The 16,642-nt window shown below is 54.0% G+C and overlaps 1 protein-coding gene and 1 pseudogene across 1 annotated transcript in view; both read left to right on the top strand.

Annotated features, from left to right (window-relative positions):
• LOC110483730 (uncharacterized) overlaps nucleotides 1–16,642 on the top strand; it is a 116,369-nt gene that overhangs the window by 81,883 nt on the left and 17,844 nt on the right. The gene's annotated exons all lie outside the window — the stretch shown is intronic.
• Nucleotides 2,032–2,889, top strand: LOC144248859 (olfactory receptor 14A16-like; annotated as a pseudogene).

Raw genomic sequence — 16,642 nt, 5'->3', positions numbered from 1 at the left:
GCACAGGAACCTCTGGCTGCAGGACAATGCAGCTGCAGCTCCTGCAGTGATCTCCTAAAGCTGGAACATCCCAATGCCCACAGAGCCTGTGAGTGCATTCTCTGCTCATCTCCTGTGCAGAGCAGCCAGGGGTGCCCAGGGCTGTCCTGCAGAGCAGGGTCCTGCAGCCCAGGGCGCTGTGCTGGGCCAGGGACTCTGCTGCCTGCCAGGGACAGCTCTCAGCCGGCCCTGGAGCTGCTCCCAGCGCTGGCCAGGAGCTGTGGGGGGAAGGAGCCACCCTGAGCAGGGCAGGTGCTGCTGCTGAGAGGGGCTGGCTGGGGCAGGGCTGCTCCCAGCTCCAGACCAGCCTGGGCACAGCTCCGGAGGACACTTCCCAAAGGAGGTAAGCCTGGGATTGCTGTAAAGGTCAGGAGCTTTCCTGAGAGTGTTTTCAATTTTCTGCTTGGAGAAAGATGATAAATTTGTGATGATGATAAAAATATTTTTGCTTTTTATATATTTTTCATATATTCATAGTTCTGTAAATTACTGTTACGTAGTTTTAAAATTATAATCCTTAACTAACTCTATTAAACTCTTAAATAACTCTTTTTAACTACTATTATATATTTTATATATTTATGATCCTTAATTAACTCTAGTATGTTTCCTTACCTTCTCTTAGATTTTAGAACTATAACCTGTCTAAATACATTTTTAAAGTGCTATATAATCTTTTTATCAGAGAAAGAACCCACAAGAAGAGTATTTTGGGTTTTGAATGTGAGCACTGATAAGAAAAACTGGGACAAAGAAAGGCCCTGGACTTATTCCAGTGGGTTGAGCCAGGGTTGTGTAACTGGGTAATGAATCTCCCATTGGATGTTCCTGTTAAATATCCTAAATAATCAACATTAACAAATTGTTGAAATCAGGGGCTGGGTGTGCCTCATCCCCACTGGGACACCTGGAAGGTTCCAATGAAGTTCTGGTTTTAACTTCACTGTTCTAACACTGTTGCAAGGGTTCTTTTTTTCTCTTTTGATTATAGACAACAGGGGGATGAGAGAAGCAGAACAGGAATTGTAATCCCAGAATCACAGAACATTCTGAGTTGAAAGGGATGCACAGCATCATCAAAGGAATGTTTGAACATTTACAGAGACTCCAGAACTGTGACTTTGGGTGGTCAGTGTCTCTTCTGGGAGCCTCCCAAAGGGCCTTCAGCCCCTCCTCAGCCCTGGGCAGCAGCAGCATCACCTCTGCAGGGCCCAGCAGGGCTCTCCTGAGCTGCCCTTGCCCAGCTGCACACAGAGCCTGTCCCAGCCAGGGCCCTGCACACAGGCAGGTTTCTGTAGGGCCGGGCCGAGGGCACACAGGGTGGGATGGGCTCTGTGAGCGCTGGCAGGGACAAGGCACCTCTCAGGAGGGGATGTCCAGGCTCAGGGAGATGCTCAGGGAAGCAGAGGGGGCTGAACAGAGCAGTGCTGGGGGAACAAGCCCATCCAGCCCCTCAGCTTCCCTCAGCCACAGGGAATCCTTTACCTCTCACATCTCTCAGTGGCAAACTCTGAGTGCAGCAGGAATGCTGGGGATTTCTGACCTCAGAGGGCCAGGAATGGTGAGTGGGTAAGAAAACAATTCCTAAAACCAGCTCCTGCCATCTATTTCCTTTAGAAATAAAGTGAAATTCCTTTAGAAGTCTGAATGCAGATGGTACCAAGCCTTTCTGCATCAGGAGTTATTCCCCTGACAAATCCTGAATATCCAGCCTTGTCCCTCTGCCACATGGCCACAAACCCAGGGCAGCAGGGCAGGGATGGCTCCTTGAGAGCCCCCACACACTGCCCTGGCTGCTCCTGGCACACTCAGCCAGCACAACTGGAGCTCAGGCAGGGACCTGGGTGAAGGTTTTCCCAGAGCAGGAACAAGGGTGGGTGAGTCCCAGCAGGACAGGCTGCAGGGAATGGCCCAGGTTTGGCTCCAAGCAGCCTCTCCTGACTTGTCCCTGTCCTTTCTCCATGAACAGGTGCCCATGTGCAGCCACAGCAAATGTCCAACAGCAGCTCCATCAGCCACTTCCTCCTGCTGGCACTGGCAGACACGCGGTAGCTGCAGCTCCTGCACTTCTGCCTCTTCCTGGGCATCTCCCTGGCTGCCCTCATGGGCAACGGCCTCATCATCAGCGCCGTAGCCTGCGGCCACCACCTGCACACACCCATGTTCTTCTTCCTGCTCAACCTGGCCCTCAGCGACCTGGGCTCCATCTGCACCACTGTCCCCAAAGCCATGCACAATTCCCTCTGGGACACCAGGAACATCTCCTACACAGGATGTGCTGCTCAGGTTTCTCTGCTTATCTTCTTCCTTGGATCAGAGTATTCCCTCCTGACCATTATGTGCTATGACCGCTGCGTGTCCATCTGCAAACCCCTGCACTACGGGACCCTCCTGGGCAGCAGAGCTTGTGCCCACATGGCAGCAGCTGCCTGGGCCAGTGCCTTTCTCAATGCTCTGCTGCACACAGCCAATACATTTTCCCTGCCCCTGTGCCATGGCAATGCCCTGGGCCAGTTCTTCTGTGATATCCCACAGATCCTCAAGCTCTCCTGCGCCAATTCACACCTCAGGGAACTTGAGCTTCTTGTGGTTACTAGCAGTTTATCTTTTTGTTGTTTTGTGTTCATTGTTTTCTCCTATGTACAGATCGTCAGGGCTGTGCTGAGGATCCCTTCTGAGCAGGGACGGCACAAAGCCTTTCCCACCTGCCTCCCTCACCTGGCTGTAGTCTCTCTCTTTGTTAGCACTGCAGAATTTGCTCACCTGAAGCCTGCCCCGATGTCCTCCCCATCCCTGGATCTGGCCCTGTCAGTTCTGCGCGATGAAATCCTGCTCAGCGTGGGCAACTGAGCCCTTGAAGGGCTTTGTGTCAGGTCAAGGCTTGCTTTCCCTCCCAAAGCCTTCCCTTGTCAGCCTTGGGCAGGGGATTCATCCTCCCTCCCTCCTCCTTCCCACAGACCTGCTCGAAACCACTCCATGGGCACTTTCCATTCTCTGTGTCTGTCCTCAAGTGCAGTGCCAACCTGGGTCAGTCCTGGCCCTGTCCTGAGCTCCCAGGAGCTCACAGGCTGAGATGGCAACGCTCAAACACACCAGGGCCCTGCCCCTGCCAGCAGCACCCCCACAAGCAGCAGCAGCAGCAGCAGCAGCAGCAGAAGCAGCAGCAGCAGCTGCAGTCGCCTCTCAGCTGTTGGTGCCCCTGCACTGCAGCCCCTCCCGCTGGCACCAACGTTCCCTTGTGGCCTTGGAGACAGTCCTGAATCCATCCATGGGGTCACAGAGCCATGGAATCCCAGAGTTCCAGGTTCCTGGAATCCTAGAGTCATTGAATCCTGAGAACCACACACAGACGAGGAGGAGGAGGAGCAGGAGGACGAGGAGGAGGAGGAGGAGGAGAGGGAGGATAAGGAGGAGGAGGAGGAGGAGGAGGAGGAAGAGGAGGAGGAAGAGGAGGAGGAGGAGGAGGAGAAGGAGGAGGAGGAGGAGGAGGAGGAGGACAAGGAGGATGAGGAGGACGAGGAGGAGGACGAGGAAAACGACAAGGAGGAGGACGAGGAGGACGAGGCCTAAGAGAAGGACGAGGATGAGGAGGACGAGGAGGAGGAGGAAGAGGAGGAGACGGACGAGGACGAGTAGGACGAGGATGAGGAGGACGACTAGGTGGAGGAGGAGGTGGAGGAGGACGAGGAGGAGGAGGATGAGGATGACAAGGACGAGGACGAGGAGGAGGAGGAGGAGGATGAGGAGGAGGACGAGGAGGAGGACGAGGAGGAGAAAGAGGAGGAGGAGGATGACGACGACGACGACGACGAAGAGGAGGTGGAAGATGAGGAGGAGGAATAGGAGGAGGAAGAGAGAGAACAAAAACATGGGGATGATGAGGACGAGGAGGAGAACGAAGAGGAAGAGGAGAATGAGGATGAGGAGGAGGATGATGATGAGGAGGACGAGGAGGACGACGAGGAGGACGACGACCACGACAATGACGACGAAGAGGAGGTGGAAGCTGAGAAGGAGGAATAGGAGGAGGAAAAGAGAGAACGAGGACAAGGAGGATGATGAGGAGGAGGAGGAGAACGAGGAGGAAGAGGAGAATGAGGATGAGGAGGAGGAGGAGAAGGAGGAAAATGACAAGGAGGATGAGGATGAGGAAAAGGATTAAGATGCAGAGGACATGATGAGGAGGAGGAGGAAAAGGAAGATGAACAGGAGGAGGAGGAGGACAAGGTGTGAAGAGAGCCTGACAGAGGAATGGTTGAACGACAAGGGACATGACACTGTAAAATTAATCCAAATAGGGAGGGCTACGTGACTGCTGCAAAGTTCGCATGGCCCTGAAGAGTAGATGGTGTGCAGAAAGCAGGATATTGAAACTGCTTGGTATGTAGAAGTAGATAGAGAACAACAAAGGGGTACTAAGCTGTTCTAACTGCAAGGCCAGCTGGACAGGCATGTATCGATCATAAAGATACTTTTAAGATAATAGTACAAGTCACATAGCAACCAATCATGAGCTTGGCTTTTGCAATATGTATGAGCTAATTAACGAACATATATAAACTGTGTAATCTGTTACAATAAACTGAGACTTGATGATCATGATATCATGAGTCTTGTCTCCCGCGGCATTCCCTCTAACAAAGGTGGAGAATAAAGAGGAGGAGGACAAGGATGAGGAGGACCAGGAGGAGAAGGACGAGGAGGATGAGGATGAGCAAGATGGGGAGGACAAGGAGGAGGAAGAGGAGGAAGATGAGGAGGAGGAGAAGGAGGAGAATGAGGATGAGGAGGACAATGAGGAGGATAAGGATGCGGAGGATAAGGAGGAGGAGGATGAGGAGGAGGACAAGGATGAGGAAAAGGACGAGGATGAGGAGCATAAGGAGGACGAGGAGCAAAAGGAGGACAAGGATGAGGAAAAGGACGAGGATGAGGAGGATAAGGAGGAGGAATAGGAGGATAAAGAGGATGAGAATGAGGATGTGGAGGAGGACAAGGAGGAGGAGGAGGAGGAAGAGGAGGAGGAGGAGGACGACGATGAGGACGAGGAAGACGAGGAGGACGAGGAGGAGGACGACGATGACGACGACGTCGACGACGACGACGAAGAGGAGGTGGAAGATGAGGAGGAGGAATAGGAGGAGGAAGAGAGAGAACAAGGACAAGGAGGATGATGATGAGGAGGAGGAGAACGAGGAGGAAGAGAAGAATGAGGATGAGGAGGAGGAGGAGGAGGAGGAGGAGGAGGAGGAGGAGGAGGACAATGACAAGGAGGATGAGGTGGGGGAGGAGAAAGAGGAGGAGCAGGGGGAGGAAGAGGAGGAGGAGGACGACAAGGACTAGGGCAAGCACAAGGAAGATGAGGAGGAGGAGGAGGACAAGGAAGAGGAGGAGGCAGAGAAGCATGAAGAGGAGGAATAGGAGGAGGAAGAGAGAGGAAAAGGACAAGGAGGATGATGAGGATGAGGAGGAGGAGGAGAAGAATGATGAGGATGAGGACGAGGAGGAGAAGGATGAGGATGAGGAAAAGGATGAAGATGCAGAGGACAAGGAGGACGAGGAGGTTGAGTAGGAGGAGGAGGAGGAGGAGTAGAAGGAAGAGAATAAAGAGGAGGAGGACAAGGATGAGGAGGACCAGGAGGAGAAGGACAAGGAGGATGAGGATGAGCAGGATGGGGAGGACGAGGAGGAGGAAGAGGAGGAAGATGAGGAGGAGGAGAAGGAGGAGAATGAGGATGAGGCGGACAATGAGGAGGATGAGGAGGATAAGGATACAGAGGATAAGGAGGAGGATGATGAGGAGGAGGACAAGGATGAGGAAAAGGATGAGGATGAGGAGGACAAGGAGGACGAGGAGGAGGAGGAGGAATAGGAGGATAAAGAGGATGAGAAGGAGGATGTGGAGGAGGACAATGAGGAGGAGGAGGAGGACGAGTAGGAGGAGGACGAGGATGAGGAGGACGAGGAGGATGAGGAGGACGAGGAGGAGGAGGAGGAGGACGAGGAGGAGGACGTCCTCCTTGTCCTCTGCATCTTCATCCTTTTCCTCATCCTCATCCTTCTCCTCCTCGTCCTCGTCCTCCTCCTCCTCCTCCTCCTCCTTATCCTCCGCATCCTTATCCTCCTCATCCTCCTCATTGTCCTCCTCATCCTCATTCTCCTCCTTCTCCTCCTCCTCATCTTCCTCCTCCTCCTCCTCCTTTTCGCCCCCATCTTGCTCATCCTCATCCTCCTCGTCCTTCTCCTGGTCCTCCTCATCCTTGTCCTCCTCCTCTTTATTCTCCTCCTTGTCCTCCCCCTCCTCCTGTTCATCTTCCTTCTCCTTCTCTTCCTCCTCCTCCTCGTCCTCCTTGTCCTCTGCATCTTCATCATTTTCCTCATCCTCATCCTTCTCCTCCTCATCCTCATCCTCATCCTCATCCTCATCCTCATCCTTCTTCTCCTCCTCCTCCTCCTCGTTGCCCTCCTCCTCCTCATCCTCATCATCCTCCTTGTCCTTGTCCTCTCTTCCTCCTCCGATTCCTCCTCTTCATGCTTCTCTGCTTCCTCCTCTTCCTTGTCCTCCTCCTCCTCATCTTCCTTGTGCTTGCCCTAGTCCTTGTCATCTTTCTCCTCCTCCTCTTCCTCCTCCTGCTCCTCCTCTTTCTCCTCCACATCCTCATCCTCTTTTTCATTGCCCTCCTTCTCCTCCTCCTCATACTCATTCTCCTCTTCCTCCTCGTTCTCCTCCTCCCCCTCATCATCCTCCTTGTCCTCGTTCTCTCTCTTCCTCCTCCTATTCCTCCTCCTCATATTCCACCTCCTCTTCGTCGTCGTCGTCGTCGTCGTCCTCCTCCTCCTCCTCCTCCTCCTCGTCCTCCTCCTCGTCCTCCTCCTTGTCCTCCTCCTCGTCCTCTTCCTTGTCCTTCTCCTCGTCCTCCTCCTCGTCCTACTCTTCGTCCTCGTCCTCCTCCTCCTCATCCTCCTTGTCCTCCTCATCCTCCTCTTCCTCCTTGTCCTTGTCGTCGTCCTCCTCCTCCTCCTCCTGCTCCTTGTCCTCGTCCTCGTAGTCCTCCTCCTCCTCCTCATTGTCCTCCTCCACATCCTCAATCTCATCCTCTTTATCCTCCTATTCCTCCTCCTCCTCCTCGTCTTCCTCGTCCTCCTCCTCATTGTCCTCCTTGTCCTCCTCATCCTCATCCTTTTCCTCATCCTTGTCCTCCTCCTCATACTCCTCCTCCTCATCCTCCGCATCCTTATCCTCCTCATCCTCCTTATTGTCCTCCTCATCCCCTTTCTCCTCCTTCTCCTCCTTCTCATCTTCCTCCTCCTCCTCCTCGTCCTTCCCATCCTGCTCATCCTCATCCTCTTCGTCATTCTCCTCCTGGTCCTCTTCATCCTTGTCCTCCTCCTCTTTTTTCTCCTCCTTGTCCTCCTCCTCCTCCTGTTCATCTTCCTCCACATCCTCGTCCTCCTCATCCTCGTCCTCCTCATCCTCCTCCTCCTCCTCCTTGTCCTCTGCATCTTCATCCTTTTCCTCATCCTCATCCTTCTCCTCCTTGTCCTCGTCCTCATCCTTCTTCTCCTCATCCTCCTCCTCGTTGTCCTCCTCCTCCTCATCCTCATCATCCTCCTTATCCTTGTCCTCTCTCCTCCTCCTCCTATTCCTCCTCTTCATGCTTCTCTGCCTCCTCCTCTTCCTTGTCCTCCTCCTCCTCCTAATCTTCCTTATGCTTGCCCTAGTCCTTGTCATCATCCTCCTCCTCCTCTTCCTCCCCCTGCTCCTCCTCTTTCTCCTCCACGTCCTCATCCTCCTTGTCATTGTCCTCCTCCTCCTCCTCCTCATCCTCATTCTCTTCTTCCTCCTCGTTCTCCTCTTCCTCCTCATCATCCTCCTTGTCCTCCTTCTCTCTCTTCCTCCTCCTATTCCTCCTCCTCATCTTCCACCCACTCTTCGTCGTCGTCATCGTTGTCATCGTCATCGTCGTCCTCGCCCTCTTCCTCGTCCTCCTCCTCGTCCTCCTCCTCTTCTTCCTCCTTCTCCTCCTCCTCGTCCTCCTTGTCCTCCTCGTCTTCCTCCTCATCCTCCTCGTCCTCCTCCTCATCCTCCTTGTCCTCCTCGTCCTCCTCCTCATCCTCCTCGTCCTCCTCGTCAGCCTCCTCCTTGTCCTCCCCCACATCATCATTCTCATCCTCTTTATCCTCCTATTCCTCCTCCTCCTCCTCGTCTTCCTCATCCTCCTCCTCCTTGTCCTCCTTTTCCTCCTCGTCCTCCTTATCCTCCTCATCCTCGTCCTTTTCCTCATCCTTGTCCTCCTCCTCATCCTCCTCCTCCTTATCCTCCGCATCCTTATCCTCCTCATCCTCCTCATTGTCCTCCTCATTCTCATTCTCCTCATTCTTCTCCTCTTCTTCCTCCTCCTCGTCCTCCCCATCCTGCTCATCCTCATCCTCCTTGTCCTTCTCCTCCTGGTCCTCCTCATCCTTGTCCTCCTCCTCTTTATTCTCCACCTTGTCTTCCTCCTCCTCCTGTTCATCTTCCTTTTCCTCCTCCTCCTCCTCCTCCTACTTGTCCTCTGCATCATCATCTTTTTCCTCATCCTCATCCTTCTCCCCCTCGTCCTCATCCTTCTTCTCCTCCTCCTCCTCTTCTATGTCCTCCTCCTCCTTCTCATCTTCCTTGTGCTTGCCCTAGTCCTTGTCGTCCTCCTCCTCCTCCTCTTCCTCCTCCTGCTCCTCCTCGTTCTCCTCCTCCTCCTCCTCATCCTCCTTGTCCTTGTTCTCTCTCTTCCTCCTCCTATTCCTCCTCGTCATCTTCCACCTCCTCTTCGTCGTCGTCTTTGTGGTCGTTGTCCTCGTCCTCGTCCTCGTCCTCATCCTCGTCCTCGTCCTCGTCCTCGTCCTCGTCCTCGTCCTCGTCCTCGTCCTTGTCCTCGTCCTCGTTCTCCTCCTCCTCCTCCTCCTCCTCCTCCTACTCAACCTCCTCGTCCTCCTTGTCTTCTGCATCTTCATCCTTTTCCTCATCTTCATCCTTCTCCTCCTTGTCCTAGTCCTCATCCTTCTTATCCTCCTCCTCCTCCTCGTTGTCCTCCTCCTCCTCATCCTAATCATCCTTCTTGTCCTTGTCCTCTCTCTTCCTCCTCCTATTCCTCCTCTTCATGCTTCTCTGCCTCCTCCTATTCCTTGTCCTCCTCCTCCTCCTATTCCTCCTCCTGCTCCTCCTCTTTCTCCTCCCCATCCTCACCCTCCTTGTCATGGTCCTCCTCCTCCTCCTCTTCCTCATCCTCATTCTCCTCTTCCTCCTCGTTCTCCTCCTCATCATCCTCCTTGTCCTCGTTCTCTCTCTTCCTCCTCCTATTCCTCCTCCTCATCTTCAAACTCCTTTTGGTCATCGTCGTCGTCGTCGTCCTCCTCCTCCTCCTCGTCCTCCTCGTCCTCCTCCTTCGTCCTCCTCCTCGTCCTCCTCATCGTCCTCCTCGTCCCCTTCGTCCTCCTCGTCCTCGTCATCCTCCTCGTCCTCGTCCTCATCGTCCTCCTCGTCCTTGTCCTTCTCGTCCTCATCCTCCTCCTCCTTGTCCTCCTCTTCCTCCTCCTCCACCTACTCCTCCTCCTCATCCTCGTCCTCCTTGTCCTCGTCCTCCTCCTCCTCTTCGTCCTCCACCTCCTCCTCGTCCTCATCCTCCTCCTCCTCTTCCTCCTCCTCTTTGACCTCCTCCTCCTCATCCTTCTCATCGTCCTCCTCCTCCTCGTCCTCCTCCTCGTCCTCCTCCTCGTCCTCCTCCTCGTCCTTTTCCTCGTCCTCCTCCTCCTCCTCCTCTTCTTTCTCCTCTTCCTCTTCCTCTTCCTCCTCCTCTTCTTCCTCCTCCTTTTCCTCCTCCTTATCCTCCTGCTCTTTGTCCTCCTCCTCCTCGTCCTCATCGTCCTCCTCGTCCTCTCGTCCTCGTCCTCATCCTCCTCCTCCTTGTCCTCCTCCTACTCGTCATCCACCTACTCCTCCTCCTCATCCTCGTCCTCCTCATCCTCGTCCTCCTCCTCCTCGTCCTCCTCCTCCTCCTCTTCCTCGTCCTCCTCTTCCTCTTCCTCCTCCTCCTCGTCGTCTTCCTCAGCCTCCTCCTCCTCCTCGTCCTCCTCCTCCTTGTCCTCCTCCTCGCACTTTTCCTCCTCCTCCTCCTCCTCCTCCTCCTCCTCCTCCTCCTCCTCCTCCTCCTCCTCCTCCTCCTCCTCCTCCTCCTCTTCCTCCTCCTCCTCGTCCTCCTTCTATTCCTCCTCCCTCTCCTCTTCCTCCTCCTCCTCTTCCTCCTCCTCCTCATCCTCCGCCTCCTCGTCCTCCTTCTATTGCTCCTCCCTCTCCTCTTCCTCCTCCTCCTCTTCCTCCTCCTCCTCCTCCTCCTCGTCTGTGTGTGGTTCTCAGGATTCAATGACTCTAGGATTCCAGGAACCTGGAACTCTGGTGTTCCATGGCTCTGTGACCCCATGGATGGATTCAGGACTGTCTCCAAGGCCACAAGGGAACGTTGGTGCCAGCGGGATGTGCTGCAGTGCAGGGGCACCAACAGCTGAGAGACGACTGCAGCTGCTGCTGCTGCTGCTGCTGCTGCTGCTGCTTGTGGGGGTGCTGCTGGCAGGGGTAGGGCCCTGGTGTGGCTGAGCATTGCCATCTCAGCCTGTGAGCTCCTGGGAGCTCAGGACAGAGCCAGGACTGACCCAGGTTGGCACTGCACTTGAGGACAGACACAGAGAATGGAAAGTGCCCACAGAGTGGTTCCGAGCAGGTCTGTGGGAAGAAGGAGGGAGGGAGGATGAATCCCCTGCCCAAGGCTGCCAAGGGAAGGCTTTGGGAGGGAAAGCAAGCCTTGACCTGACACTAAGCCCTTCAAGGGCTCAGTTGCCCACGCTGAGCAGGATTTCATCGCGCAGAACTGACAGGGCCAGATCCAGGGATGGGGAGGACATCGAGGCAGGCTTCAGGTGAGCAAATTCTGCAGTGCTGACAAAGAGAGAGACCTCAGCCAGGTGAGGGAGGCAGGTGGGAAAGGCTTTGTGCCGTCCCTGCTAAGAAGGGATCCTCAGCACAGCCCTGACGATCTGTACATAGGAGAAAACAATGAACAAAAAACAACAAAATTATAAACTGCTAGTAACCACAAGAAGCCCAAGTTCCCTGAGGTGGGATTTGGAGCAGGAGAGCTTGAGGATCTGTGGGATTTCACAGAAGAACTGGCCCAGGGCATTGCCATGGCACAGGGTCATGGAAAATGTATTGGCTGTGTGCAGCAGAGCATTGAGAAAGCCACTGGCTCAGGCAGCTGCTGCCATGTGGGCACAAGCTCTGCTGCCCAGGAGGGTCCCGTAGTGCGGGGGTTTGCAGATGGACACGTAGCGGTCGTAGCACATGATGGTCAGCAGGAAATATTCTGTTGCAGCACAGAAAAGAAAAAAAAATCTTGTGCAGCACATCCTGTGTAGGAGATGTTCCTGGTGTCCCAGAGGGAATTGTGCATGGCTTTGGGGACAGTGGTGCAGATGGAGCCCAGGTCGCTGAGGGCCAGGTTGAGCAGGAAGAAGAACATGGGCGTGTGCAGGTGGTGGCCGCAGGCTACGGCGCTGATGATGAGGCCGTTGCCCAGGAGGGCAGCCAGGGAGATGCCCAGGAAGAGGCAGAAGTGCAGGAGCTGCAGCTGCCGCGTGTCTGCCAGTGCCAGCAGGAGGAAGTGGCTGATGGAGCTGCTGTTGGACATTTGCTGTGGCTGCACATGGGCACCTGTTCATGGAGAAGGACAGGGACAAGTCAGGAGAGGCTGCTTGGAGCCAAAACTGGGCCATTCCCTGCCGACTGTCCTGCTGGGACTCACCCACCCTTGTTCCTGCTCTGGGAAAACCTTCACCCAGGTCCCTGCCTGAGCTCCAGTTGTGCTGGCTGAGTGTGCCAGGAGCAGCAAGGACTGTGTGTGGGGGCTCTCGAGGAGCCATCCCTGCCCTGCTGCCCTTGGTTTGTGGCCATGTGGCAGAGGGACAAGGCTGGATATTCAGGATTGGTCAGGGGAATCACTCCTTCTGCAGAAAGGTTTGGTACCATCTGCACTTACACTTCTAAGAGAAGTTGATGTCAGGGGTTGGATTTAGGAATTGATTTCCTACCCACACACAATTCCTGTCTCTTTGAGGTCAGAAATCCCCAGCATTCCTGCTGCACTCAGAGTTTGCCACTGAGAGATGTGAGAGGCAAAGGATTCCCTGTGGCTGAGGGAAGGTGAGGGGCTGGATGGGCTTTTTCCCCCAGCACTGCTCTGTCCAGCCCCCTCTCCTTCCCTGAGCATCTCCTTGGGCCTGGACATCCCCTCCTGAGAGGTGCCTTGTCCCTGCCAGCGCTCACAGAGCCCATCCCACCCTGTGTGCCCTCGGCCCGGCCCTACAGAAACCTGCCTGTGTGCAGGGCCCTGGCTGGGGCAGGCTCTGTGTGCAGCTGGGCAAGGGCAGCTCAGGAGAGCCCTGCTGGGCCCTGCAGAGGTGATGCTGCTGCTGCCCAGGGCTGAGGAGTGGCTGAAGGCCCTTTGGGAGGCTCCCAGCAGAGACACTGACCACCCAAAGTCACAGTTCTGGAGTCTCTGTAAATGTTCAAACATTCCTTTGATGATGCTGTGCATCCCTTTCAACTCAGAATGTTCTGTGATTCTGGGATTACAATTCCTGTTCTGCTTCTCTCATCCCCCTGTTGTCTATAATCAAAAGAGAAAAAAAAGAACCCTTGCAACAGTGTTAGAACAGTGAAGTTAAAACCAGACCTTTATTGGAAGCTTCCAGGTGTCCCAGTGGGGATGAGGAACACCCAGCCCCTGATTTCAACAATTTGTTAATGTTGATTATTTAGGATATTTAACAGGAACATCCAATGGGAGATTCAGTACCCAGTTACACAACCCTGGCTCAACCCACTGGAATAAGTCCAGGGCCTTCTTTGTCCCAGTTTTTCTTATCACTGCTTACATTCAAAACCCAAAATACTCTTCTTGTGGGTTCTTTCTCTGATAAAAAGATTATATAGCACTTTAAAAATGTATTTAGACAGGTTATAGTTCTAAAATCTAAGAGAAGGTAAGGAAACATACTAGAGTTAATTAAGGATCATAAATACATTAAATATATAATAGTAGTTAAAAAGAGTTATTTAAGAGTTTAATAGAGTTAGTTAAGGATTATAATTTTAAAACTACGTAACAGTAATTTACAGAACTATGAATATATGAAAAATATTTAAAAAGCAAAAATATTTTTATCATCATCACAACTTCATCATCTTTCTCCAAGCAGAAAATTGAAAACACTCTCAGGAAAGCTCCTGACCTTTACAGCAATCCCACGCTTACCTTCTTTGGGAAGTGTCCTCCGGAGCTGTGCCCAGGCTGGTCTGGAGCTGGGAGCAGCCCTGCCCCAGCCAGCCCCTCTCAGCAGCAGCACCTGCCCTGCTCAGGGTGGCTCCTTCCCCCCACAGCTCCTGGCCAGCGCTGGGAGCAGCTCCAGGGCCGGCTGAGAGCTGTCCCTGGCAGGCAGCAGAGTCCCTGGCCCAGCACAGCGCCCTGGGCTGCAGGACCCTGCTCTGCAGGACAGCCCTGGGCACCCCTGGCTGCTCTGCACAGGAGATGAGCAGAGAATGCACTCACAGGCTCTGTGGGCATTGGCATGTTCCAGCTTTAGGAGATCACTCCAGGAGCTGCAGCTGCATTGTCCTGCAGCCAGAGGTTCCTGTGCCAAGGGCTGGCAGTGATTCTGCCCCAGGCACTTCTCAGCCCCTTCCCAGCCCTGACTGATTGAAGCTCTCTGTGCCTCTGTGCTGTGCCCGGGCTGGCTGCAGGCAGTGCCCCAGCCCTGCTGGGCTGGCAGAAGAGCTGCTCAGCAAGAGAAATGTGCTTTTGAAGCTCTGCTTGGTTACCAGCATCACCCTCTGTGCCAGGAGCCCGGCCCAGGTCAGCAGCACAGACACAGCACAAGGACTTTAATGACCCTCTGGGCCTTTGTGCTCAGGCCCTGAACATCAGGCCCTGAGAGGGAGATGCAGAAACCTCTGCAGAACTCCAAGTCACAATCCAACTCCAAAGTTTCTTGGACTTTTAATGGGTCCCACTGAGGGGGACACAACTGAGAAAGTGTCCCCAGGCCCCAGGCAGAGCAGAGAACTGGAGGCACTGATGACAGTGGGGGACAAAGAGAAGCCAAGTCCTGGTGCCCTTGGGCACAGCAGGGTCTGTGCCACCAAGGGCTGTGAGGAGACACCTTGTCCTGAGGCCCTGGGGCCTCCTGGCACAGCCCCAGCCAGGCTGGGCACTGTCAGCCCCTGGTCCTGCCCTCAGCATCCCCCCATGCCCACATCCCAGTGGCCTCAAGGATCTGCTGGAAGGAGTCCCTGGGGAGCCTTGGTCAGGAATGGCCCTGGGGGCTCCTTCATGCTCCCAGGAACTGCAGGTTTTTCAAAGGACTTTGGCTTTTGCTTTTGCCTTGCAGTCTCTGAGAGGTTTCTGCAATCATGGCCTCCAATTATCTGCTGTAATTAGTCCCTGGAGAGGCTTTGTCATTAACAACACTCAGTGGGGCTCATTAATGCTTTAAGGTACTTCAGTTATTTGAAGGTACTTGGTGTTTCCCTTTTGCTACAGACTCTGTGAGAGGTTTGTGCAATCCTGGCCCCAATTATCTGCTTTAATGAGTCCCTTGAGAGCTTTGAATTGACACTCAGTGGGGCTCATGAATACTTTGAGATTCTTAACTTTTGTAAGGTACTTTGGGTTTTCCTTTCCACTTTGAGAGTTCTTTGTGCCATTTTCAGTCTCTGAGAGGTTTTTGTGCCATCCTGGCCTCCAGTTCTCTCCTCCAAGGACTCCATGAAGAGCCTGTGGCATAGATGGACCTTTGTGGTTCCCATTAATGCTTTAGACTCCAACCACTTTGCGGTTTTCCTCTGACTTTGACTCCTGGAAAGGTTTGTGCAATCTCCTCTCAGGCCCTGAAGTTCCAGGTCTCAGCTCCAAATGCACCACGGGGCTCATTAGGATCAAGCAAGTCCTGACAAACCATGGGTCTGCCTCAATTTCTCTCTGCTCTCGTGCAGTTCATCAGGAAGTTTCTGTAGTGGTTTTGGTTCACCATTTTGAGATTTCTCGGCCAATGCTTCAATTAGTGTGGTGGATTCAGTGTTGGCTAATTACCAGTGCACTCACTAGAATATACTTACTCATTTCCTGCTGTGAGATAGGATTAGGAGAAAGGCAAAGAAGGCTCAAAATATTAAAAGGGTATAAATAAAATTGTATTAACAATAACTAAAGAAAGAGTAATAAGAATCAGAACAAAATTTTCAGAACACTTCCTCTCTCCATACAACCTGACAATGTAAAGAGACAAAACCTAAAATTTTCAGTTAGTTTACCACCTCTAGAATAGTCTTTCTTCACTTCACTTCGGTAGAGAAGTTCCTCTTCTTAATGTTATGGAGACATCTCCTCAAAGTTATCTCATGGCTTTTCATTTCCACAAATAGCAGCTGCCTGGAGAAATCTGCAATTGTGAACTTCCTCCGATCTTTTCCCACAGATGTGCTTATGGGCCATGCCAAGTTATGGGATATTAGTTTTGAGATGAGCTGTTTAAGAGCAAAGGTTCTCTTCATCTCTTTCTGAAATCATCTTCATCTCTGGGAACAGAAGTCTTCGTCTCTCTCTGAGGGCACAGGGTCTCATCACTGTTCTCCCTTTCTCTGTTCAAACCTGTCATGGGAGATCACAGCTACTTCAAGATTTGCTTACTTTACCATGGAGGCCTTTGCTGAAACAAGTCATCGCCCCATACTTTTCAATGCCTTAGAGGGAAAAAGAGAGTCTGATGTATCAATGACATCCTTCTCCACACCTTTACCAGAGGATTCCAGCCCCAAGATCAAGGCATCTCCTCATCCCTCCCATCTGGGACTCAACTTCCTCTTCCCCGCCCTCGGTGTGTCCATGCTGCTCCTCTGTGTGCCTGCCCTGTGTCCTTTTCTCTCACTGGAGGGAGGATGGCAGCACTGGCAGAGTCAATATCTCCCGGGGCTGCAGATGGTTCCGTGAGCCCGGCCGGGCTCGGTGCTTGCGGCCGGAGCTGTTTTGCCATGGAGGTTTCTGCAGCGGCTGCGCTGGGGCTGTGTCAGGCTGGGCCGTGCTGGGGCAGGGCCAGGATCTCAGCAGCCAGGCCAGAGCCCAGCAGCAGCACGGCCGGGGCCGATGGCTTCTCCTGCCCTGCCCGCCGGCTGCGGGCGAAGCCCAAGGGCGGCAGAGCCTTGGCCGAGCCGGCCCGGCCCGGGGCTGCTCCTGGGGCCCGGCGGATCCTGGCCGGGCCCGGGCTGGCGGCGGGGCAGGGCTCGGCAGGGCCAGATGTCAGCACCCGCAGCCACGGCCCGGCCTCGGCCCCACGGCCTCCCCTGCCCTGCCCGGCAGCCGATGGCGCCTGGCGGCTCCCTGGGAAGGGGCCCGGCCCCACGGCAGGAGCCGCCCGGCCCCACGGCCGAGACGGGGCTGGGCCGGCCTCGGCACCTCTGTGGGGCCAGAAGGGAGAGAGACCCAGCCAGGCTTTCTCATCTCTAACTTGTCCATATGTAGTG

Source organism: Lonchura striata, unplaced genomic scaffold, assembly GCF_046129695.1.
Source record: "Lonchura striata isolate bLonStr1 unplaced genomic scaffold, bLonStr1.mat Scaffold_97, whole genome shotgun sequence".
In the NCBI taxonomy this organism is placed as follows: domain Eukaryota; kingdom Metazoa; phylum Chordata; class Aves; order Passeriformes; family Estrildidae; genus Lonchura; species Lonchura striata.
Note: the sequence above shows the minus strand (reverse complement) of the source record. Positions and strands in the feature narration are given on the sequence as shown.